The sequence below is a fragment of the Vidua macroura genome (assembly GCF_024509145.1).
Source record: "Vidua macroura isolate BioBank_ID:100142 chromosome W unlocalized genomic scaffold, ASM2450914v1 whyW_random_scaffold_38, whole genome shotgun sequence".
In the NCBI taxonomy this organism is placed as follows: Eukaryota; Metazoa; Chordata; class Aves; order Passeriformes; family Viduidae; genus Vidua; species Vidua macroura.
Window position 1 is genome coordinate 1,971,811 of NW_026530535.1, and position 26,178 is coordinate 1,997,988.

Below are 26,178 nucleotides of genomic sequence, written 5' to 3' on the forward strand. Positions count from 1 at the left end.
GTGAGTTGGTGAATAAGGACTTTACAATTAAAATTGTAAAGCAGGTATGTTTTATTCCAGCTGGGATGCATGGGGGATATTTCCACCATACATATGTACCTGGTGAGACAGGTTTCAGGTTTAAGTACACATTGATCCCACAAGCCCATACCTCCCTGCCCGCCCATTCCCCGCCCACTCTCCACCTCCTTGCGCTTCATATTATAATTAGTCTTCTGTGATGCCAGGCCTCCTGGGGGTCGTGGGCCCGGGTCTTTCGATGAAGAAGTCTTCCTCAGGTGTTTGCTGCTTGACCTTCATCTCTGGGCATGTGCTGTGGAGGTTTGGCTAACTCCTAGGTCAATGTGTCCTGGCCAAAACCAGGAGCCTGGTTCTTGCTGGTTTGGGTTCTGCTTTATGGATTCGAACAATACCTAAATCTTGCTTTACTGAGTTCAGACAATACACTTTTTTTTTAATAGCTTTTACTTTGCAACTAAATTCCTATGTGTTCTGTTGCAAATTGTTTCTACCTAACATTCCTGTTATAAGCTGTGTTCTGTACTTTTGCAAACTTGCTAAATAAGCTATTCCCTCCACCTAAGTACAGTATGCTTCTAAAATTTTGAATTTTCATAAACATATGTTTCTCATATCAATTCCCCTCTTTTCTTCTAAGTGACGCAAATTCTTTAGCTTCTTAAGGTACCTATCATATTCTCTATGACTATCTTTGACTAGTTGATTAGATAACATAATAGACATTGTGGCCATCCTTCTTGACAGTTTTAAATTCCAAAAAATCATAACCAAAGACAAAGCAAAACTTAATTCAACTCGAATTAACAAAACTATTATATGATGACAGAATTGGTTTAGAATCCCTGTTGCAGTAGGGGACCATCTAAAGAGTTCATCCCACCAATGCTGAGATGTATCTTCCTTCATCCTTCTAAAGACTCTCCTTATTGTCTCTGTGTCATGGTGTATTGTAATCAAGGTCTTTTTTCCTATGTTTTTAATTTCCTTAAGAATTTCTTTAAGGTCTTTGTGTTTTAATAACTGTTTGACTAAAGTGAGATTCGTCCTTATGGGCACAGGTGATATGTCTTGCACAGTGGTCAAATTTGCCTTTACATATTGATGTGATACAACAGGTGCCCGATAGGAAAAGTCACATCCTTCAATTTTGATAAAGTAATAAATGCACAAATTAGATTGTGTGTCATTCACAGGGAGCTCATCCACCAATATAGTGGGGCATGCTGTTCTGAGACATACACAACCCTGACCTATATACACGAGCATAGTTGTCTGGTTGATTGAATGAATTTCAAAGTGATAAATGCTTTGTTCTGTATCCAGGCAAATATCTTGGTCATCATTTACATTTCCCTCACATATGAACCCTAGTTGTTTTCTCATAGCACATGACTGTATTAACAGTATGCCACTTCAATTTCTCGTGCCCATGTTCTATGTTCAGAAGGATGTAGAACAGCTCCTTCATGGTTTAATCTTAAGGCAACTATTGGGTGAATCATACTTACTGATGTGTTGTGTATAGTTAAAACAAAAGCAGTCACTACCCTTGTTACAAGGTCATAGGTGAAATTGACTAAAACCTACCAGGATTTCTCTAAGTCCAAAGCATTGTCCCAAACAATTTTGCGAATCTCAGTGGGGAAGGTACCTTCCCCACCTTCCCTAATAATTGAGGCAGCCACTGATTGCATCCACAACTGATCTTGTATGCAACCAAGGGCTAAAGAAATGTTTTTACTAGCTGTTTCCAGAGCATTGGTTATCAATTTGTGATCTTGTTCTTCTATGCTTTCCCATTCTGGTAATATTTTGGACAATTTCCACTGGCTAGTACCTAATGCTAATAAAGATGATACTAAGGGTTGTTGCAATTTAACTATATTATTACTGGTAGCAGTCAATTTGTTCATTAACACCTCTGAATTCATCATGTTCAAGACCCCCAGTCCTCTTCCCAATATCCCTGCAAGATCTCTTTTCCGTTTGATTGTATAAGATGCATGCATTTGCAACCAAGTGATCCATTCCATAAAAGAGATCTTGAGGAATGGAGTACACTCTGATGGAATGGCAGAAGCATTTACCTGCATTGCCATCTCTACTCACTTCAGGGACCACTCTGGATTGAGCAATAGCCTTTGGATGCCTGTCTTTTTAATAGCATAAAGTCTTATTTTGGTGATTAAAGGTTGAATTGTTTCTTTTGGGGTTTGAATGGACATGGCCTGGGTGACTATGGTTTCTCGTGGTGTCAGAGTTTGTGGAGTTGTTCTAGTCTCTCTATTTGATGGAATACAAATTTGGGTTATATTATAGTCAACCTTGAAATTTGTATTTTTGCATCTTGATACTACAATACTGAATTCAGAACAGTTGGTTAAGCATTCGTCACAACATTCAGTACTGATTCAAATGGGTTTTATGGGTCCTCGGTGTATTCCATCCTGAACAAACTTTGCTTTACATCTTGGGAGATTTCTCCCTGTCCAAATGGTTGAATTTGTAATTTGTAACACCTGCCACAGAGACTCATGAGAGGTAAAGTCATAAGCTTTCCCTTGACAAACATACATGCTAGTCCCATTATACACAGGTAGTCTTGCACTGACATTTGTGACAGCCATGACTATGATTGCAACAGCCACAGCTTTCTAGGTTGCATCTGCTTGATTCTCCATGGTGACTGAAGCCTTTTTGATCTTAGTGTGATGTATCCATCCAGCTTGCTCTCTGATCTTAATTGCCATGAAGGAAGTGAGGAGCACTTGGAATGGTCCTTCCTACTGTGGTTCCAAAGTCTTTTCTGCAAGACACTTTACATAGACATAATTGCTAGGTTGTACGTCATGTACTGGCCCATCTAATCTCATACACCGAGTTCCGAGTACATGTTTCTTGATTTTATTGAGTTGTTTCCCTAGGGCCATGATATATTCTGTTATAGTTTCTTCTCTTACATGTGCTGATGTTCCCTTCTGCATCTCATAGGGTTGCCCATACGGGATCTCAAAGGGACTCAGCGACAGTGTGTTACTTTTCTCAGCCCTGGTCAGCTCCCGAGCATCTGGCTTGGGCGTTTCAGCTTCTCATCAGGGCCGGCGCTTGTTGCTATTTCCGGGCGCTTCTGCTGCCACGCTCTGGGGTGGGCTGGCCACACTTTGCCGTCAGCACGAGGGAGGAAATGAAGAAGCAGGGAAAATGTCCAAATCTGTCCGCGTGGCGGCTGGATGCTTTATTGGCCGCGAGAGCCACGATGGAGAAGCTGCAGCCCGCTCCCAACCTCACGTGGACGAAAGTGGCCCCGGGGCTGGGGAGCTGCGGAATGATATAGGGGTGGGACAGGGAGAACGGGAGCCCTCCCGCCCAATGAATACAGACGCCGTGGTGATGACGTGTACCACAGTGACCAACGGGGACCCAGCAGGGGCAGGCACGGGGCTTCGGGGCAAGTGGGATCGCGGGAATGGGGTGACGGACACAGAATCCTCAGGAGTGGGCAGGGAGTTGCCACAGGAGTGGCAGGGGCGAGCTCCAATGGCAGGCAGCCTGGAGCTAACCACTGCGCGGGGGGGGGGGGGAACACGGGGGATGCATGAGGGTACACAGAACCGGCAAACTAACAAAGATCAGAACCCCTAATCTGAACCCAAACCCGGGATGCAACAGGACTCAGTCATTCCTTTGCCCTTGGCTTAGTCTATATGCATAAGAGAGCTAAAGGAAGAGACTGAGGCCAAGGCAAATTGACGTCTTGTCCTAGTTTTACAATCTGCTGTTTGATCAGGTGGTTCATTTTTTACACTTGTCCACTTAATTGGGGACGATATGGGGTATGTAATTGCCAATTTATACCCAGAGTATTGCTAACTTGCTGTACCAACTTTGAGATAAAATAGAGCCCTCTATCTGAGGGAATAACAGCTGGAACCTCGAATCGTGGTACTATTTCTTTAACCAATACCTTGACCACCTCTCAAGCCTTAGCAGTTTTGGAGTGTTTTTGGGATTAGTCTGGAGGCAGAGATCACACTGTCAGGTTACCTGTCTTACTGTAGTGTATAAATTTTGAGCTATGATGTCCTGAGTTAGGTGCTTATACAGGGCTTCTGCTCCCCAGTGCCTCTTCCTATGCTCCTCTCTTACTACAGACCATATTAAATGACTAGGCATGACTACCCTCCCTTTTGGAGTGTAGGCCTAACGGCGATGATGAGAGAGATGGGGAGACTGAGAGATGGTCAGAATCCAAATTTATTGTGGACTACATATGCTTATATACTATTCTAGGAAGGCTAGTAATGTTTTACTACAACAATTGTGTTAATCGTCACATAAACAAACTTATGTATTTTAAATATCTCTTGCTTGCAGAAGTCTTGTTGTAATTTTCTTTTCCAGTAAGTCAGTCTGATTTAATCTTCTTGCAATCTTCAAAGCTGTTTGTTCTTGCCAAGGCATCCTGATTATCAAATCTCTTATGCTAACCAGGTCCAAAGTCCATAATCTGTCTTGTGTGTCCCAATATCTCCCCCTTCTCTTTTCAACCAAAAACACTCCTTTAATGGCCTTATTAATAAATCTCTGCACACATTGAAACAAGCAAGGTATCATGATTAATAAAATTATTATCAAAATCATCACATACATCCCCATCTTAAAAAGAATCTTTTAGCTGAAAACCTTAGCCACTAAAGGGTCAGACTTGATTTTTATAAACTAAAAACATTCCTGATGGCAGCCACAGGGGGAGCATTACTAGATTTAGAAGGACTGCCAGAAGTGTAATTGCACCAAAAGGTTTGATTCTTCTGCACGGGGTTATAGGGAGAAACATCCCAAGCTTTAGACTGATTTCTTCCCGTGTATTTAAAATTAACACAAAAATCCAATTTCACAGAACTCAGGAGCTCCAATTCTTGGGGTTCCAAGGGTGCTTCAGGAGGGTAAGGGGTCAAATTTGATGTGATTTGATTTGCTTTGAAAATTTTTTGTGTAAATATTCGTGTAAAGTTCTGGGGGAGCTATATTCCCCCCTAATTTTTTGTTTTTTAATAACATGTGTGTTTCTCGTTATGAACATGAAGGCAACATAAAAGCAAAACAATAAAAACAATAAACTTATACTAAATAAAAATAAATCAGATAGTATATACAATTAGTAGTACATGAAAAATAGAATGATGATTTAAAACAATGCATTATCAATTTCTTAAATATTGTACTATTACTTAGAGTCTGTAGTAATTGGCAAGCTTCTTTTTAAAGTGAGGGCTTGGAGAACTATTCCTGGGTATGTTTTCCAAGTTCACTTTAAAAGGAGGTTTAGTTTTTATAGGTCCAAATTTGGCAAGTCCGAATCACTTGAATATAGTTTTGGTGGAGAAAACACTTGGGTTTATTGGTATATTTCTCCACTAGTTGAGGTTAAGACTTGTCCAGGGTCCAGCCTTTAACTGGAAGAGCCTCTTTAACATTTTTTAAAAACCTCTTAGTAATAGTAGTTAGAAAAATAATGTATGTCTTATAAATAGCTATACAACAATATGTGTAGGTTTGTAAATCAGCAGGCTTTGTCATTTATCTTAGCTAAATAGGAAAGAAAAAGGCATTAAACAGCTTACAACTGATAGCAATCATAATATGAAATTGCTACTCATTCTTCAGTACTACTTATAAAAAAAATATACCAAAAATTGTTCTTATTTCTATAACAAAATAGCTGTATCTGGTAATTTAAATGAGCAAATTTTGACAAAAATTCATTCAGGCTTTATGTTGTTATAAATACATATTATAATATTGGCTTTTCGCAAATATTAAAAATGGATTCCATAAGTATAATGTTAAAGTAACTTTGCTATAAAGATATAGTTTTTATTTTTGCTATTAACTAAAACGTAATGAAATAGCTGATATAGTTATGCTTGTGGTAATTGAACTGTCTGCTTGGTTGGGATAAACATCCAATGAACGTATGATGAAGACCCCTGCTACTATCAGCACTTACCATCTGTAGAAAGTATGGACCAAAGCCCAAGCTGGAGGTGATAATAAGAACGGACTAAAACCACAGCCAAGAAATGCGCATGCTCTAAAAAGGCAGACCCGAGGAGGAGCCATGCTAAACAGTTCTTGGAACATGTAAACTAGTTTGGGGAAAAGTTTAAATATGCATAATTGTTTATGAATATGCAGTAGGCTGATGCAATAGTAAAGGGTGTCTGTGAAATAGCAAGTGTGCTCTTGGCTGAATGCCAAGCACCCGGCCATTAAACTTTATTATCTTTGTCTCCTATTGTCCTTTATGCCTTCACTTTCAGAGAATGCTTGCTGATTCACTGTTGGCATGACTCATTGCTCTATTGCGTTGGATGGTAGAGTGATGGCCTTGGCTATCGGAGTATTTTCCGGAACAATCAAAGGAGATTGTAAGGCTTGGGCCAAAACTGTTAATTCTTCATTATGGTTCGCTGAAATGACTGACAGAAATATGATGAGCCCTGAAATGCTGCTTCTGTCTTTGCCTATAATTAAAAATTCTTGCCTTTTCCATGATGTTCCAGTGACTCCTGTGGATATCACTGCATGACTCTCATTCATTAAGTATGTTAATTTGGAAGTTGCCAATTCGCATTGCACACCTGAGGATAATAATCTGGGTTGCTGGGAAAGCAGCATATGGTCCTGTGTAAGGAGTTCTGCTGCCATTATTTCCATGGAATTATCTTGTTGAGGAGTTACATGGAGAGCTGCGAGGGTTTTTTTGAGTCTTTGATCTGCTGCTTCTAGAAGTTTCCCAGATTGTTTCCCCAAGACGTTTGCTTGGATCACTGCTACATGTTGAAGAGTGCCTACCTTGCTGTAGGCTTCTATCATTTGAGGCAAGGTTGGTTGTGGATCAGGTAAGGCACTAATTATGCGTTTGCATTCTTCATTGGCATTTGCGAAAGCTAAGCTTCAAAGTAGATGAGGATGTGCCACTTCATCACTGCATTGCCTTTCCACTGCTTGAGTAAGGTGATCTATGAAGGAGGTGAACAGCTCAGATATTCCTTGCTTTACTTCTGTATAAATGTCCTCTGGGATCCCCGTAGGGTGGATTTGCAGAATGGCTTTCTGAGCTGCTTCCTTGATATCTGCAATCACATCTTGAGGCAGGTCTGCAGCTTGGTCCTCAGGTTTACCATGAGGAGCGTCTCCTGCCAATTCTGCTAATGTGAGGTTTCTATTTGGGCCTCCAGCATAAGACTCTATTAATGCAGTGAGAACTCTTCTCCATTTGACTTCCCATAGCATGCATTGTGAATATGTTAAAATTGTGGTGGCAATGTATCTGCAGTCACAAGGAACCAGAGCCTAATTACAGAAGGTGCCTTTTAATAATTGCTTGAAGTAAGGAGACCTTAAACCACTCTCTTTTATTGCCTGTCTCAAGCCTTTAATTATGTTGTGTGCTGTGGGAACCCAGGACATCCCTCTGACTGCCGTGGCTGTCTCGAGACCCTGGCAGGGGGCTTGGAGACCTTGGCACAAAGTCAAAAACACCTGTGGCTTCGATTTCAGCCAATGGAAAAAACTGCCAACTTTGTATGAGGAATTACAAGCCAGAAGGGTTTGAGTAATGTGGTAGTTGAATTAACACAGGATGAAAAAGTAGAATTTTGGGGCTTTTTAAAATGGGGTTCGAGGGGACAAGATGGAGGGATTTGGGTGTGTCCTGACCCTCTTCTCCTTCTTGCTCTCCATGTCTTGCTGTGATGGTGACACTTTTCTATTGGTTTAAGATAAAGACACACTGTCCAACATATATGATAGATATTGGCACGTTATTGTAAACATAGTACATGTAGTTTTTAGTATAAAATGTAAACACCTGTTCGTCGGCCGCGATGGAAGCCCGCGCGGCGGACACCATGGCAGCGGACGCCGGCCAGCCGCCCGAGGCATGCGCGGCAGCCGCGGGGTGAGCGCCGGCGGCGGCGGAACCCGATAAGCTGATGATGTCAAACCCGGAAGCCGGAGCGGGAACGGCGGTGGCGGGGGCCCCGGAGAGGACCCTAGCGGAGCGGGGGACACTCGCGCCGGGTGTAGGCGTTGCCATGGAGCCCGGAGGGACGAGCCCGGGGGGGATTGAAGCGGGGCGGACCCAGGACGGGATCGGGGCAGCACGGGTGCCGGCCGGGGGGAGGAAGAGGGAGTTCCCGAGGGCGCAGCCATGCCAGAGCCAAAGCAGGTGGGGCGTGGCCACGATGGGGGCGTTCCTTCCCACATCCCCGTGGCATCATAGGCAGAGACGGGGCGTGATCAGGGCGGAGACGTTCCTCAAGGCACCACCCTGTCACGGGTGCCTTGGTGGGCAACAGCGCCACCTGGTGGCGGGACTGCAACGTTACAGCAACCCTTTACCATGTGAAGCCCAGCCGAGCGGGCAACAGCGCCACCCAGTGGCGGGATTACAACATTACAACAAACATTACAATAGTATTTTCCGATTTCTTACAAAAGAAAGACTACTCCAGGAAAAACGTATCCTGTGCAGCAAATAGAACAACCGTTGGCTCCTGAACGTCATGGGGCTCAGGACATTCCTACTGAAGCGCAGCAACAGGATTACATGCTGCATATTACTGCTTCAGAGGGTGTCCCAGCTTGGATGGTTTCAACGCCAGGAGCTGCTGGTTCATATAGGCAGGGACAATCGATTCTGATACCAGGGGATATTGTGAGACTATTTCTTTTGCAGTATATTGATACAGCCTTGAAATCTCGTCCGGATTTGGTGACTTAATTTACGCAGACTTTTCATTCAATGCAAAGCAGCAGTGCTTTTTCTTCAGCCGCAAATGTTCCTCATCCAGGACCAAGGGAAACACCAGGACTGCCAACATTCTTTGGAAATGCAGCGCCTGCAGCTCAGCAAAGCGTGGAAATACCACTGATGCCAGCGAATCCCAAGATAGGACAAGCTGCTGCATGGCAGCAAGCACAACAATTGACTCCATTTTACAAGCAGATACCCGTGGAATTACAAATACCTAAAACACTGACACCTATAATGACAGATTGGACAGAAATCAGGAAAAAGGCGTTGAAAGGAAAAGATTTCCACATGACTGGTACAAGGCACATTGCCATGCCAGTGAATTATGATGCACAGGGAGAAAATCCAAGACTGGAACGATTGGAGCATGATATTGTCAAAGACCTGATCAAAGCAATAAGAGATAATGGCTTCGGATCTTCATATTTCAAACAACTTTTAAAAAGCACTTTTAATATATATGATATGACACCATATGATATCAGGTCCATTGTGTCAATGATTCTCACCGACACATAAGCTCTCGTGTGGGACTCAAGATGGAGAAGAGCTCTTGGTGAGCTGAGAGCCAGATACCAAGGCGGACCAAACACAGCTATCACTGTGGCGCAGATGGCAGGTGATCCTCCAAATGATAATCTAGCTCAACAAGCAGCGCGACTTCCACGAGAGGTGCTGAATGACATCAAAGAGGCTGCAAGAAAAGCAATCATGCAAATTGCACCAGCAGGAATTCAAGAAACCATTTATACAGATATCAAGCAAGGTCCTTCTGAACCTTTTTCTTCATTCACTGACCGCCTCACACAAGCAGTGGACAGACAAGTTACTGAGGAGGCAGTGAAACCACACTTGCTCTGAAGCCTTACATTTGCAAATGCCAACCCAGAATGCGGGCGAGTCGTCAACGCAATGCCAGGCCAACCCTCTCTGGCGGAGATAGTGGAAGCGTGCAGCAAGGTGGGAACATCTCAACATGTTGCATCCATCGTTGGAGAACAGATGGAGAAAATCATCCAGGCACAAAATGAGAACTTCAAAGAGGTTCTCTCAACGCTTCAAAAGAAAAGCAAATCAGAGGGACAGTGCTACAAATGTCGGGCCTATGGACATTTTAAGAAAAATTGTCCAAAACTCGCAAAGACTGGGCAGTCGACAAACATTTGTCCAAGATGCAGAAGGGGAAAGCATCTCGCGAGTGAATGCCATTCTCTAACGGATGTGGACAGAAAACCTCTACCTGTCCCGGGAAACTCAAAAAAGAGCACAAATCGCCAGCGTGCGACGACATAAGTGATGGCAATGACTCAGGATCAAATCCTGCAAACAGGACAAATATCGGAGAACGTCGAGCAGACTCCCTCAGCAGGCCAATTTGCAGGATCCCCAGTGATCCAGAGTTGTTGCCACCAGGAGCACAGCGCATCCTGGCAGCTTCCAAAATGACATGTTTCATGGATGAAAATTATGCAGTGATACACACAGGTGTCACTGGAACAGCGTCAAAAAGACAAGGCTTTTTAATTATAGGTAAAGATAGAAGCAGCATTCTTGGACTCATCATTTATCCTTCGATCATCTCGGCAAAACACAACAAAGAGTTGACAGTTTTAGCTAAACCTCTTTGACCACCATTGATTGTTCCAGAAAATACCCCAATAGCCAAGGCTCTTGCTTTGCCACCTCATGCAGCGGAACAAGTCATGCCAGTGTTTGATTATCAGGACTTTCCTTCTGGCGACCATGTGGAAGTTCATGCTTCCTGGGTGAAACACATAGGTCGACATCGACCCATCGTCGCCTGTCAATTGGCCTGTGGCAAAAAGTCAATCACCATCCAAGGGACACTTGACACAGGGGTTGATGTCACAGTCATATCATACATCTTTTGGCCCCAGGAATGGGATTTAGTCGCACCCTTGGGTTCTCTCTCAGGCATAGGGGGAAGCTCCATATGTCTGCAAAGCGCAAATGCAATTGTTGCCTCAGGACCAGGAGGGAAAACAGCAATCATTTGTCCTTTCGTTGTGCAAAAGCCCATCTCAGTATGGGGAAGAGACCTTTTGGCACAATGGGGCGTGAAATTGGAAGTGGATTTTTAGTGGGGGCCACTGTGGCGCTCACCACTCTGAAACTAATCTGGAAGACAGACAATCCTGTCTGGGTGGATCAGTGGCCCCTTGAACGAAAGAAATTGAGTGCTCTGAAAAACTTGGCCAAAGAACAACTGGAAAAAGGACACATCAAGCTGACGAACAGCCCCTGGAATTCTCCAGTGTTTGTCATTCGCAAGAAACTTTCCAGTTCATGGAGGTTGCTTCATGACCTCAGGAAAATCAATGAAGTCCTTGAGGACATGGGACCACTTCAGCTGGGACTTCCTTCCCTCTCAATGATTCTGAGAGATTGGCCACTTGTGGTCATTGATCTCAAGGACTGCTTTTTTAGCATTCCACTTCATCCAGATGATGCTCCTCGACTTGCATTCTCCATCCCAAGCATCAACAGACAGGAGCCTCTGCAAAAGGTATCATTGGACCGTTCTTCCACAAGGCCTCAAGAACTCGCCAAGTATCTGTCAATGGTACATGGCTCGAGCTTTGTCTCCAGCACGAGAAAAATATCTGGGAACAAAAATCATTCATTATATGGATGATTTGCTCATTGCAGCACCAACTATCCTGGCTTGTTAGATAAGCATATATTCTATTTGCCATCTGTCGGAGGTGGGACAGGTATCTTCTGCTGAGCAGTTTTCTTATCTCTTCCAAAAACAATGTCTCCCTCCGGGGAGATATCTTCTGTTAATGTGCCATTGAATGGCTCACTGCATGACTGAGAAAGTTACATCATCCCATTGTAAGATGCTCCACCCAGAGGGAGGAGCCAAGCATCTCTACCGGCATAAAATCAGCATTTCTTGAGACAGCAACTCAGCCTCTTCACTAGATTCCCAGAGGAAGACCAGGCCCATCTACTCTATCACCAGACATTCAGAGAAAACTACACCCTTCTACTGGATCATCGCTTCAGCAGCATTTCATCTGCCACTCCAGGAGCAGGAGGAGCAGCCACCATTTAACTGGACTATCACCAACACCCTGACTCCTCAGGGTGTCAGGTTTCTGACTCTATCAGTAGTTTTGCTTGTACTAATTACATTTTTTTTAATTTAGTTTTTTTCCTAGTAAAGAACTGTTATTCCCATTCCCATATCTCTGCCTCAGAGCCTTTTTATTTTGAAATTGTGGTAATTTAAAGAGAGGGGATTTACCTTTTCCATTTCACGGGAGGCCCTTGCCTTCCTTCACAGACTCCTGTCTTTTCAAACGAAGACACCTGTTGCTTTTCGTTCTTTTCTCTCTCCGACTTCCTTGTTTTCGCCCGGTGACACTTTCCCGGGGCGCTGGCCAGGTGCTTCCGGGAGCAGCCGGAGAGAGGCAACAAACACCATTGTGGGTTCGTTTGATACGGACAAAGCTGTTTAGAGAGTGCGATCAAGACCGGGATAAAGAGACTCAAGAGATTGGACACTTGTTGTGCAGTCCAAAGTAGGTTGCATTTGCTCAATCGCCGCACATACAAGTGACCATGATCAGGGGTTGAGTTACAGGTTATACAGGGGAAAATAAGTGATAAGGTGAAACCAATAGAACAATGCCCAGTGTGAATACATTATAGGTAAAATCCAATGGGAATAACTCCAGGGGGAAGGATGAATACACATAAAAATACAGAATAGAAACTCCAGCTTTAGGTTTAGGAAACAGAAACTCCCATATCAAATTCACAAAGCCCTTTTGCTCTGTTTGCGTAGCTGCACACTGCAACATCTCCCTCTTTTTTGTTTAATAAAATGAACGGAGCTTTGGGGGAAGGAGAAACTGCGGCTATCAAACTGCAGTGTTGTCTTGTTTTCCGTCTTCCCACCATTCTCCTCCCGTGGTGGCAGCAGCAACTACAACAGGTGTGGAGGCTGCAAACTTGGAGGAAGCAATGCTAAAAATTATTCGCTTGAGAATCCCAAATGATAGCAAAACTAAAAAAATTGCAACTACAAAATAACAAATGTCCTTTAGAAGGGACAACACCCACCCAGAAAGATCCCAGCCCTTAAACATGCCCTTGAACCAGTCCTCATTCTCCTGCTTCACGCTGCCAATGAGGTTTCTAATCTCCTGGATGGACGATTGAACACTTTGGCCTTTTGATGACAAGTTAAAGCAACACAATCCCTCAAATTCTTTGCATCCATGCCCATGTGCCAACAGCAGGAAATCGATAGCTGCCCTGTTTTGCAGGGTGGCTTTCCTGGTAATTTCCTCGTCTGCAAGCAGGTCACTCAAGGCTGCTGATGTTAAGCTTGCCTGCTTCGTCACCCAGCATTCCAAATTGCCTAATTCACTCAATGCTTTGGCTGCCGCTACCCATGGTAGGAACACAGAGACGGCAACCCTTTTAGATTTTGCCCAATGGTAAATTTCAGCGTCACAATGTTCATCAAATTGACTTGCACTCCGTTTGGTAATTTTTGTTTCACTTTTCGTTTGCCCGATTGGAATTTGAGTCATGTTGGGGGAAGCAAGGGAAAGACGCCCCAGAGTGCATGGACCTCCAACCAGATGAGAAGGGATTCCTGGATATGCTCTATCCCCACAGATGAAAAACATTCCCTTTTCCAGCTTGCGGGGATAGAAATCCGTGGTGCTAGGGACCTCTAAAACAGCAACAGCTGTGCACCATTGGCCCGCTCTGAATTCCATCTTGTATTGTCTGACCTGTACATATAGTTTTATTTCTTTATCTGGTGAAAAATTAAATTGAACGCAAAATTCAGCTTTTGTGGAGCCCAGTAGTTCTAATTCCTGGGGCTCCCCATCAGCAGCGGGCAAGTCTAGAACAAACTTTTGCCACAGGAGCAGGGGATTCTGAACAGGTATTTTAACACGTTCTACAACATCCTTGTGCTTGTAGAACTCTGCCCAGATATTCGGGGGATTGTTTTCATTCAACTCAGTTTGCAAATGAATCAAAGAATTTGGAAATTCTTGCCCCTTGCTTGGAATCCCTACCAGGCATGTGGACATTGGATTTTCTGCTGAGGCAGTGGCTAAACACAGGTGTTCTTGTTTCACGGCTTGGGCAAGGGTGACCCACACATTTTTCCGTGGCTGAGGGATGATCCATGCGTCCCCTGTGGACAGGTAGAAGGTCATTTTCTGGAGCCAAACAAGGAGCAGGAACTTAGAAATTGACATCCTGCTAATCTGAAAGAAAAATGAAATCATACAACAGGGTAAACTAACTATAAAAATTCTGCCAGTATAAAGGAAAAACAGGAATTGGGGTTCTCCTCCTCCCTTGGGGCGTTTCCTGTTTGACGCCACTGCGTCATCTGTGGGGTCTCCAACAACCCCTTGACCCACCCCATTTGTATCATCACGCAGGGTAGGTCTGCGGTCCCCAATTAGTTTTTTTGCTGGTTGGAGAATTCTCCCCCCCCTCCCTCCCGCCATGAGGAGGCGCTGTCCCCTGAAAGGGGCACTGGCTGATGAAATGGCCTTCCTCATTGCAGTAATAACACATGCGTTTGGGAGGAGGAGAACTCGATGTTGGAGTTTCTGGGGTTGCTGATGTTGGAGCAACCACTTTTTCCTGAGGACTTTCCACCAAGTCCTCTGCCATCAGTGTGGCTTTTCTTGTGCACTCCTCGATGAGCCGATCCAGCGTAGGTGGAGGTGACGCTGGAAGAGCCATGATGACTCTCTGACAGGCATAATTTGCATTTGTGGTGACAATTTCAAATGTGATTTCATCTCGTGCTTCTTGCCCTTCCACCTTTTTCTCGACCGTGTCTCTCACTCGATCAACAAAATCCATGAATGGCTCTGAAACAGGTTGCTTGAGAGCAATATAAGGTATTATAGGTTATTTTGAGGGCATACTAAGAAATGCCCGTTCTGCTGCGTCTTTTGTGAGATCTAACACTGGTTTTGGAATCCCTGCTGCCTGCTTTTGGGCTTGATTCCAGTCCCCTTCACCTACAAGATGTTCGAGGGTGATCTCATCATCCTCTATATCTGTTGCATAATCGGGACTCTGCAAAATTCCTGGAAGAAGGTCTCCTGCAAACCTTTTCCAAGTTCTTTCCCACATTCTGTATTCTGATGGAGGGAGCGAGCAACTGAACAAGCGCTTTAAATCAGTGGGAACTAAGGTGTTAGAATTGAAAGTTGCTTTTAACATGCTCTTAAAAAATTCGCTTTTTTGTCCGAATTCACATTTTGTTTTGCAGAGTTCCTTTATGCTTTCGTATGAAAGTGGTTCCCATCTGGGGTTTTGCCCTCTCGCGTTGTACAACACTGGCGCGAGAAACAAGGAGTTTGAATCCTTGCCTGCTTTCTGTTTCCCAGCTTCAGCATCCCCACTTTCCCATCACCATGGGAACCAGAGGCCGGGCCTTGGGAAACAGGAGGAGGGGAGGCAGGGTCCGGAGGCTCGGGGGTGGAGGTTTGTGTGGGAGTGGCTGAGGTGGGTGATGCCATGTCGAGCGGGGCGGGATTGGGTGATGGAACCTCGAGGGGTGGAGCTGAAGGAACCACCTGGAGGGGCGGTGCTGTGGGTGGAGGCCTGCAATAGCACTTGGGAGGAGTTTGGTCTGCCGCAAGAGAGGAGGAGGAGGGGCCAGGACAAAGGGAAGGAGGGTCAGGGATTGGTGGGGGGGGGGTACCTGGGAAGAAGGAGTTCCCGCCGCGCTTCTTTGTCCATCTTGTGATGAGACAAAGACCCCCGCCACGTGGCCGCCACCATCTTGTGGGGGTTCGTTCCGTGGGAGGTGAGGGAAGGGGTTAGAAGGAGTACAGAAGTTTTGGGAACAGCCAAAACTGTGAAAAGAATCAGAAGAAGGTTTAGGAACAGAAGTTTCAACAGAGCAATTAGCATTTTCAGACTGTGGGAGTCGGGGAGATGGGGGAACTAAAGCAGATGGACTCTTTTCAGTTTCCCGCGTTTCCCGACTGTCTGCACCCTCTTTAATAATGTCATAAACTAACAAAAAGATCCTCATGAAACCCTTTTTCACTGAAGGATCCCCCTTCTTGGTGCCTTCCGTTAAAACTGTGCCAACCCCCTTCCAAAAAACTTTCTGCCTCACATCCTGAGCTGAGACGTTTGGAAACTTTAAAATCAACCACTTTATAAACTTTTACACAAAACTTTTAGAAAAACTTTCTCCCGACTCTGTCAGGGTTACTTTTACTTGGTAATAAATCTCTTTTTGCTGTTTGGACAACTTCTCACCCATGTTACCCACCAGCAAGCCTCACCCGCCTGCTGCTGAAAAAACAAAGAAAAAAAACCTAAAAAAGTCTAAAACCCGACGGCGGCACCCCGCACGCTGCGCGCTTGCGTGCCCTTTCCTTCCGCGGGAACGGGGGTACCTCCACCCAGATCCACTAACCGGGGCCTTCCCGCGTTAGTTTTGAATCTTACCGATCCATCGACCCTTAGAAAACAAAAAACAACAGCGGTTCCCGGTCTGAAGTCGTTTTCTGGGGTGTGCAGAAGCTGCGTCTTCGCTCCGCTGGAAACCCGGAACCCAGCAGGAGCCAGAAGAGTTTCTCAGCGGCGATAGCGCTGCGGGGCTGAGCGGAGGGAGCAGAAGCCCCCTCGGACTCGACGTGGTCCAAGCGGCTTTTCCCACCGGGCGGACTCTGGCGCTGGCGACTCAATGGTGGCGGCGCCAGGGGCCGTGTCTCCCGCAGTGACGGCGGTGGAAATCAGCGTCTGGAAAAGCCCCAAACCAGAGCGCTATCTGCCGCGCTATGAAAACAGTTCCCGCATCAAAGCCACGCATTCGGGCGCCACTTGTTGCTTTTCGTTCTTTTCTTCTCTCTCCGACTTCCTTGTTTTCGCCCGTTCCACTTTCCCGGGGCGCTGGCCAGGTGCTTCCAGGAGCAGCCGGAGAGAGAGAGAGGCAACAAACACCTTTGTGGGTTCGTTTGATATGGACAAAGCTGTTTAGAGAGTGCGATCAAGACCGGGATAAAGAGACTCAAGAGATTGGACACTTGTTGTGCAGTCCAAAGTAGGTTGTATTTGCTCAATCGCCGCACATACAAGTGACCATGATCAGGGGTTGAGTTACAGGTTATACAGGGGAAAATAAGTGATAAGGTGAAACCAATAGAACAATGCCCAGTGTGAATACATTATAGGTAAAATCCAATGGGAATAACTCCAGGGGGAAGGATGAATACACGTAAAAATACAGAATAGAAACTCCAGCTTTAGGTTTAGGAAACAGAAACTCCCATCTCAAATTCACAAAGCCCTTTTGCTCCGTTTGCGTAGCTGCACACTGCAACAGACACCAACACAACAGGAACTTCAAAAGGTTTGTGACTGTGTGGTTGCAGAAGTGCAAAAAGTAGGACTGGAAACCAGCACTTCAAAAATTCAAGAGATTGCACCAAGAAATATTTGGGATGGAAGATCACGGAGCAGACCATCAGACCTCAAAAAATAGAACTCATTTCAGAGATCAACAACCTCCAGGACCTGCAACAACTTCTAGGAGAAATCAGCTGGATGATGACGATCTCGAATCACTGTTCAACCTTCTGAGAGGGGACAACAACATTAAATATCCCAGAACTCTCACACCCGAGGCACAGAAAACCCTTGAGAGAATTGCAAAGATCATTCAACAAAGACAAGCGCATTGTTTTGTGACTTCACTGCCTTTTTATCTAGCAGTGTTGGGGGAAAAAATACAGTTGTATGGTTTGATTCTTCAGTGGGACTCATCTCAAAGAGATCCTCTCTTGGTTATAGAGTGGGTTTTTCTATCTTACAGATCCCCAAAAACAATCCTCACGGATCGGGAGATGACAGCTCAAATTATCATAAAAGCAAGGACACGGTTGCTGACAATGGCAGGCAAAGATTTTTCAGTAGTCTATCTACCCTTGAAGAAACAGTATTTTGATTGGGCATCACAGAAATCAAAAGGTTTACAAATCGCCTTGTTAGAATACCCTGGTGTTTGTTCAATTCGTCTTCCAAAACATAGATTACTGAATGCAAAAATAAGCTTTAGGGAAAAGCCAAAAATAAGTGAGGAACCATTGGATGCGATAACTGTGTTTACCGATGGTTCGAGAAAAACTCACAAATCGGTAATCACATGGCAAAACTCAAATACAGGGGAATGGGAGTCAGACATAAAAATTGTGCAGGGCTCACCACAAATTGTGGAATTAGCAGCAGTGACCAGAGCTTTTGAATTGTTTCAGCAACCCTTCAATTTGATCACAGATTCCACATACATTGCAAATGTGGTCAAAAGACTGGAAGGGTCACTTCTGAGAGAAACAAACAATGAAATTTTATATTCATACTTACTGTGCATGAGAACATTATTAGAGGGCAGAAAACATAAATACTTTGTTGCCCACATCAGAGCACATTCCTCTCTTCCAGGATTCTTGGCAGAAGGGAATGCTCATGCAGACGAACTAACCATGCCCATTTCACAGACATTGCCAGACATTTTTGAACAAGCAAGATTGAGCCACGCATTTTTTCGTCAGAATGCACAGGCACTGATGGAATCCTTTCACATTTCCAGAAGCCAAGCAAGGGAAATCATTAGTGCTTGTCCAGACTGTCAGCTTGTGCAACCACCTGCATCCACAGGAGTTGTTAATCCAAGAGGATTGCAAAGTCTCCAGTTGTGGCAAGCTGATGTCACAAAATATCCATCTTTTGGAAAACTCAAAAGCATTCATGCTTCAGTTGACACTTTTTCGGGAGTGATTTTTGCATCATTGCACACAGGAGAAACCTCACAACATGCCTGTCCACATTTTTTACAAGCATTTGCATCATTAGGGGTGCCACAAGAAATTAAAACAGACAATGGTCCAACTTATATAGGGAAAGTGCCTGACAAATTTTTGAAAATGTAGGGTGTCAGACACACCTTTGGTATTCCCCATTCTCCCACAGGTCAAGCAATCATTGAAAGAACACATCACACCATGAAATCCCTTTTGGACAAACAGAAAAGGGGGGAGGCAGAGGCAACGCCTCACATGCGGTTGAACAAGGCTTTGTATGTGCTGAATTTTCTAAACAGCTCTTTTTCAGAGCCCACTCCACCAATTCTCAGGCATTTTTCAAACAGTAAACAGGCAAAACTAAGGGAGAATACTTTAGTTTTGATCAGAAACCCAGAATCAGGACAGATTAAAGGCCCTTTCAAATTAATAACTTGAGGCAAGGGTTTCGCTTGTGTCTCCACAGGGCGAGGACCGAAGTGGGTTTCGGCGAGATACGTGAAGCCATATCAAACCCAGATGCAAGCAGACACTGAATCCGAAAACAAAGAGGCAAGCACGCAGACGTGAGCAAACATCAAGACCGTGAACATCTCTTCAATCAAGAGCTTCAGGACTTGGATGTCATTGCATTGCAAAGTCCAGATGTTGGTTTTGTGTTTCATTCTATTATCAATTGCCTTAGGCAATTCAATTGCCTTGGACAATTTGGCAGATTTGCACATGATCCAACCAAAAGAAAATGTTTGAGAAACTTTGGCCAATGCAGCAGGTTTAGACACCATCTGTTTGACACACTCAAGGCCGAAAAACCATTTTCAACATGTTTGGTAGGCTTACCAGTGAACGAATGGACAATTCCAAAGGACATCCCTCCAAAGGTTTCGCAGGTCATTTTGAATCCTGTGGACGGATGGCATGTTTGGACACAATTTCTCCCAGTGGCTCCTTTTGAGCCTCAGGAATTGGAAATTCTTGGTTCGGTGGAAATGAATTTTTGTATAAAGTTCGGCCTTACAGGAGTGACACAAACAGAGAACAAAACGATTGATGCCACCCCAAACCATTTCATTTACAGACATGCATCTTCTTGGTGCAATTACACCAAGGTGTCAGACAAACCATCCTCCCAAGTTCCAGCGCAATTGCCGCGAGGAATTTTTTTCATTTGTGGGGACAGAATTTGGCCTGCTATCCCTGCAAATGCCAAAGGTGGTCCATGCAGCATCGGAAAAATTTCATTGTTAATACCTGATTTGACAATTTTGAAAGAACAAAAACATAGAGGGAAAAGAGAAGTTAAACAATATGATCCACGTTGTGATGATAATGTTCACACATAGAACAAGGCTCAGAGAATTGTGGCTGCAATATTCTCACCACAAACAGCATCAGAAGTAGCCTTGACTCAATTGGATCAAATGGGGTCTGGGTTGAGCAAGCACTCTCGTGCTGTCTCTCTTGCACTGAGTAACACGTTAACAAACATCAACAGTGTAAGACGAGCAACTCTTCAAAACAGAGCAGCAATTGATTATTTATTGCTGACACATGGGCACGGGTGTGAAGAATTTGAGGGGATGTGCTGCATGAACTTGTCTGATCATTCAAAATTGATTCATGAAGACATAAAGCAATTGCAAGAAGGTATAGCCAAACTCGGAGAAGTTACTGGGTCTTGGTTGAATGGTATGTTTGATTTTTTTGACCTCTCACCATTGTGGAGGGAACTTTTGAAAACAGCTTTTTATATTTTAGTAGGGCTTGTAATTCTTCTGCTCATTTTGCCATGCCTTTTTCAATGCATGTGGCGGGCTGTGAACAGGGCTGTCAAAGAGGTGTTTTGGGTGCAAAGAGGAGGGGGAGAGTGTGCCAGTGGCATCCATTTGGGATTTGCATTTTGTCTGCCATATTTTATCAGCATGGCCATTAATTGTGCTGATACCATGTCAAAATCTCCTTCCTTTAATGCTTTTCTTCTAATCTCTGCCCACTTGGTAGAATTTGATGGGTTTCTTGAAGGATCTTTTGTATTATTATTTGAGATGATTTCTGGAATATGAGGAAATGGGACTAATTCTCTGCATTTTGTGGGTTTGTGTCCTGCAAAGATGCTCCTTCTTCATGCTTCGAAGCTGTATTCATTCCTTCTCCTTCTGTATAAGGAATGGTAGTTGCATTTGTTGTATATTATTTGAATTGGAGGGTGCAATAATAGAACCGGCCGGAGGTGGCGCTGAAGCAGCAGGTTGAATGTCGTGTTGGTCGCGAAATGGCGTCGACGGAAGTACGTATGCATTGTTTGCGGAAGTACCCAGGGCGCCGCCATTTTGCCGTACGGAAGAGGTGTGCAAGGCACCACCATTTTGCTGTACGGCAGAAGGGTGCAGGATGCCGCCATTTTGTGAAAAGGAGAGATCCCGTGCACAATCTCAAAGCTGAAACAAAAGGTCTCTGAGGAATTCCCGTGGGACCGCGCTGTGAAAAACGCCAATCACTTGGTTTTTAAAATTTTAAAAGTTTAATAATAATAAAATGGTTATAAAAATAGTAATACAATTAGAGTAATAAAAATTTAGAGTTAGGACAATTAGAAGACAATAAAAAGCAAAGAATTACGGACGTCCGGATGCTCTCGGGCACTTAAGCCACAACAAGCATGCCTTGTGAACAAAGTGTGAAAAATGCATAATTTATGATTGGCTTTTTGCAATAGTTACAATGAATATTACATGTGTAATGTTGGAAAGTTATGCTGTATTAATTCTCTCAAGTAGTGTGTTGAATGTATTTTTAGGTTATAACACAATGTTAAAATAGAAACTATACTATGTAAGATACTTTTTAACTAGCTCAAGAAAGAGATGAGATAATCAAGGAATTCTTCGCACAAGGATAACAATTACAGAAACCCCTAAATTTTCCAGAGAAGAGGAATTTATGGCTTTCCTTATCAACAGAAACGAACTTCTTCAAGCCTGACTGAGACTCAAACGCGCCTGGGGATTAACAGAAACTTTTTGACAAGTACCAGACGAATTTCTTGTTTTAAATAAAATATGTGCATCATCATGAAGTGTTTTGTATATGCAACAGGCTATTGCTTTTAAGGTTATTCCTTTGTTCACAAGGCATGCTTGTCGTGGCTTAAGTGCCCGAGAGCATCCAGACGTCCGTAATTCTTTGCTTTTTGTTGTCTTGTAATTGTCCTAACTCTAAATTTTTATTACTCTTATTGTATTACTATTTTTATAACCATTTTATTATTATTAAAGTTTTAAAATTTTAAAAACCAAGTGATTGGTGTTTTTCACAATTATGGTAGCAGAGGATGGTTCTTAACACCTCTCTGCCGGTGCCTTAGGCGAGTCAGAGTGGGGGAGACGCGTCCTGCCCTGTTAGGCAGCCTCACTGTACTCCCCTGGTGTGGCCGACAGACGCAGGTTACGATCCGATGGACAAAAGGGGGCAATAAAACAAAGAAAAGGGAAGAGATTCCCTAAAACCGCGGTAATTAGCCCCTAAGACTAAAGTGTACACGAAGAACAAAGACCCAAGGACAAAGGATAGGTAAGTATTTGTTGGGACGGGGTGGATAAAGGGGGGATGAATGTGTGTGAATGAGAGGCGGGCTGGTTATCCCAGACCTGCTAAGCGAGAGCGGTAGTCTCCCATGCTGCGTTTCCGTCTTTTTCGCGAGAAAAGCGGCCAGTAAAGAGACGAAGCGAGTGGTGAAAAGAGTGAGAGAAACCCCCACGGGAAACTGGGACTGGGTCTCAGGGAAAGAGTGGAACCCCTTGGTAGGGGATGTGATAAACTGTGGTAACTTGTTTGTTCATCAAAAGAATTGGAATATTAAAGGAGGAAATCTAAAATTAAAGTATGAGGGACTAGCTTGCTTGTTAGGAGATAGGGGAAGCATCTGTGAAGTTGGGAAACAGCAACTTGTGGGTTTTACTAAAAAAAAAAAAAGGACGATAAAGAAGCAACTGGTACAAACCGCAAGGCTACAGGCATATTGCAAGGCTATAGACATATTACAAAACGCAAGATCACAAGTATAATTAATCACCTTATAGGGAGCTTTTTTTAGCTTTTCTTGTAGACACAGGCTAAGGATGTTGGAGGATGGCCGGAGCTGATTATGAAATCAACGACCACCAGGCAACGGCCACCGGACTAGACAACGTAGGAGTGCTCCGGGTACGCCCATCACTGTCCGGAGCCGATTGTGAAACCAACGATCACCTGCCTCGACTCAATGCAGACACGATGCAGAGGGATGCTCAAGCTACGCCCACCGCTATCGCAAGAGACGCGAATGAAGAAACCTCCAAGAAACTATAAAAGAGACTGAATAAGGGGGGTGGGGTGTGGGGCACTGCAGTGTGGGACACTGCAGGAGGGGCGGCTTGGAGACCCCTACCCACCCAGCGCTGTTTTGCTTGCTACTGCTTGCTGTAATTAATAAAATTCTAATTGACCTTAAAAAGGCTGAATCAAATTATTCGCCTCAATTTGTCACAGGGGAGGAAAATAAAAAGGTAATTAATTGGGGAAAAAAATTAAATTAATAAAAGGTTAAAAGAGGGTTTTCTTGGCATAATCTATTGGGGAAAAATAAAAGGTATTGGGGAAAATTCGAGAGTACTCAGGATGGAATAAAAATTTTGCCGGTTTGGGGATAAGCCCAAGAGAATCTGGGGTTGGAAAACACAGCTGGATTGAGGGATATCCAAGAGCTCTGGGACTGGCCAGAGCAAGGTACCTTGTTTTCTTGTTGTGTATGCGAGGGTGGGTCCCACACCAACAAGTCCCCGCGGGTGGGAGCTGAGGCAAAACACCGCAAACCTAGCCTTGTTCCCCCGGGCGTGAGGGGGAAGCTGTGACTCGCACCAAGTGTAAGTCGCATGCAGCCAGCCTCAAAGTTGAATTGGCACCAGAGGCAACTAAATTCAGGGCACTTCCCAGAGGCCTGGCGGTATTGAAGCCCATAGAGGCTGCCCCCAAAGCAAGGATGGCTCAGTATCGTAGGACCTTTTAGCACCGCGGCTGCGTAAAGTAGTCGTCTAACCCATTCCCCCGGGGGAGGGGGGGTGGGGAGTCCAGATCGGGCAAGGTACGGAGGTCCGAACCCCTGACTCTGAGGCTATCTCTAGGGAAGAGGGATAGCCAAACCTCGGGGAGGTGGAAGGGGTCAGGGTGGGGCTTACACGATCTGCAATTCTCTGGTAACAGAAATCCTTTCCTGTAAGTCTAAGAGGTTTGCTAACGTTTCCTTCCTCTGTGCAATAAAATAAAGGGAAATGTAGAAGTGTGAATGAACAGGCCTGAGGGTGTGAATGTGTGTGCGAGAGTGAGTGGAAAATAAAGGTGAGTAAATGGAAATGAGTGGAAGACAAAAATTTTGCCAGTTTGAGGATAAGCCTGAGAGGATCTGGGGTTGGGAACAACACAGCTAGATTGAGGGGTATCCAAGAACACCTGGACTGGCCAGGGACACCTAAAGGTGTAATAGGTGTGTTGAACAATAAAAGGTACCTTGTTGTTGTGGTTGCTTTGTTGTGTGTAAGTGAAAAATAAAGTGGAGAAAATGTGGACGGACGAAAGTATATGTAATGTAGATTGTTTATTTTAAGCTTTATTATAGTTCCTCGGAGGAAAGTGTTGTATTGAAAAGTAGTGCGAGAAAAAGGAGGGTTTTTTTTTAGAATATAGCCGAAAGAAAAGTGGTATTTAGGTGGTGAGAGGAAAGTGAAAAACAGAGGCAGGGGGTGAAGAGATAAAATCTTGAAAAACGGGACAGAAATCCAGTAAGGAGAATAGAGGAGAGAAAAAAAGGAGTAAGAAATTATCAACAGAGATCCCCCAGGATAGTCCCCTGGGAGTTATGTTAGCCAACTGAGAAAAAAACCCTTGTACAAGAAAAAAGGACAAAGTAAAGATGATACAATTTTGTATGCTTGAATGGCCAACAAAGGAAATAAGATCGGACCACGTTTATTGGCCTAGATATGGTTCTTTTGAAAGATAAATTTGTCAGGCTCTAAATATATTTGTAAACTCAAAGGAACCGTTTGATCCAGAAGGAAGAGAATGTGATAAGTTAGAAAGGACTCTTTGTTCATCAAGACAGAAAGGAGAAGCCTTGTGTAGATAACAGAAAACCAAAGGAGAAGCCTTGTGTAGATAACAGACAACCGCCAGACAGAAACTAGCTAGTATGTTGATTACTTAAGCTGATTGTGCAACTAGAACTTAGGTGCATATAACATATAACCTTATATGGAAAAGATCATTACAAGGCAGTGGACTTTCACCGTAGAAGAAGAGAGGAGCCTTCGTCAAACGACCACCAGAGAGTAGAAGAAGACCCCCTAGCAACAGAGGGCGCAAGCGCAGAGTACACCCAGAGATGCCGCAGACACGGAAGAAAAAGAGTATAAAAAGACTGCGGGAAGGGGGAAACGGCGTGAGTCCTTTGCGGAGAGCTGACTCCCCGGCTGCACCCAGCGCTGTTTGCTTGCCATCGCTTGCTGTAATCAAAAAATTTCTGATTGATTCTTGAAAGGCTGAAGAAATTATTCGCCTCAATTTATAACAGAGAATATGCCACATGTTAGACAGGGGATTTTAGGAAAATAAAAATCTTTAAGGTATCAGAAATCCCCGAAACAAAACAAGAAAAGAAAATAAGGCAAAGAGAAGGGAGGGGAACAAGAGAAAAAAAAAAGCAGAAAAGAAAAAGAATGGGATCCTTTACAAGTTATACCCCCTCCTTTCCCATTCGCGCCTGCACCACCTGCGGCCCCAGCGCCGGTTTCAGGTCCCAGCGAGCTGCTCCCTTCAGCTCCGCCGGCCCCGGTGTCGGTGCCTGTCCCGGTCCCAGCGCCTACCCCAGGTCCTGGCTTGCCGCGTGTTCATGCCCCAGTTTCTGTCCCAGGCGCGAGTTCGCTGCCCGCGGCGGCGGCTCTGCAGGTTCCCGCCCCGCTGCCCGCAGCAGCCCCCCCCGCTCTCTCTTTCGCCGCCCGCCGCTTCGGTACCGGCCCCCGCCTCGCTGCTCGCGGCTGCCCGACCGGCCCAAAGGGGCAGCACCTCGAAGAAAAAGGCTTTTGAGGCACAGCAAGAGAAAGAAGAGACCCCAACCGAATGGTTAGACAGACTTAAGAGAAATATAAAACAATATTCCAGGATAGATCCTGAAACTGATATGGGAAAAGCTTTGTTAAGAATTAACTTTGTTACAAATACTTGGCCAGATATTAGAATGGCAGTCACCATGAGAGAAAACAATTACAAGAGAAATCAAAAACACACAGGCACTACTCCTAAATATGATGGTCGTAGAGACAGGGGAACAGAAAAGAATAAAACCCCAATACAAACCAAACCTCAGGAGCATTCCAGGAATGTCTATTTTTACTGTCAGGGCGAAGGACATTATAAGAGGGACTGCCCTAAACAGGCAAAAGATCTGAAAATCTTCAAAGA

At 44.4% G+C, this 26,178-nt stretch overlaps 1 long non-coding RNA gene across 1 annotated transcript in view; it reads right to left on the reverse strand.

The window, feature by feature from the left end:
* Window positions 1-25,629, reverse strand: part of LOC128822739 (uncharacterized) — a 44,284-nt gene extending 18,655 nt beyond the window's left edge. The window contains exon 1 of the long non-coding RNA XR_008441576.1: window positions 25,584-25,629. This is a non-coding gene — a long non-coding RNA (uncharacterized LOC128822739). The remainder of the gene's footprint in view (window positions 1-25,583) is intronic.
* Window positions 25,630-26,178: the final 549 nt, after the last annotated feature.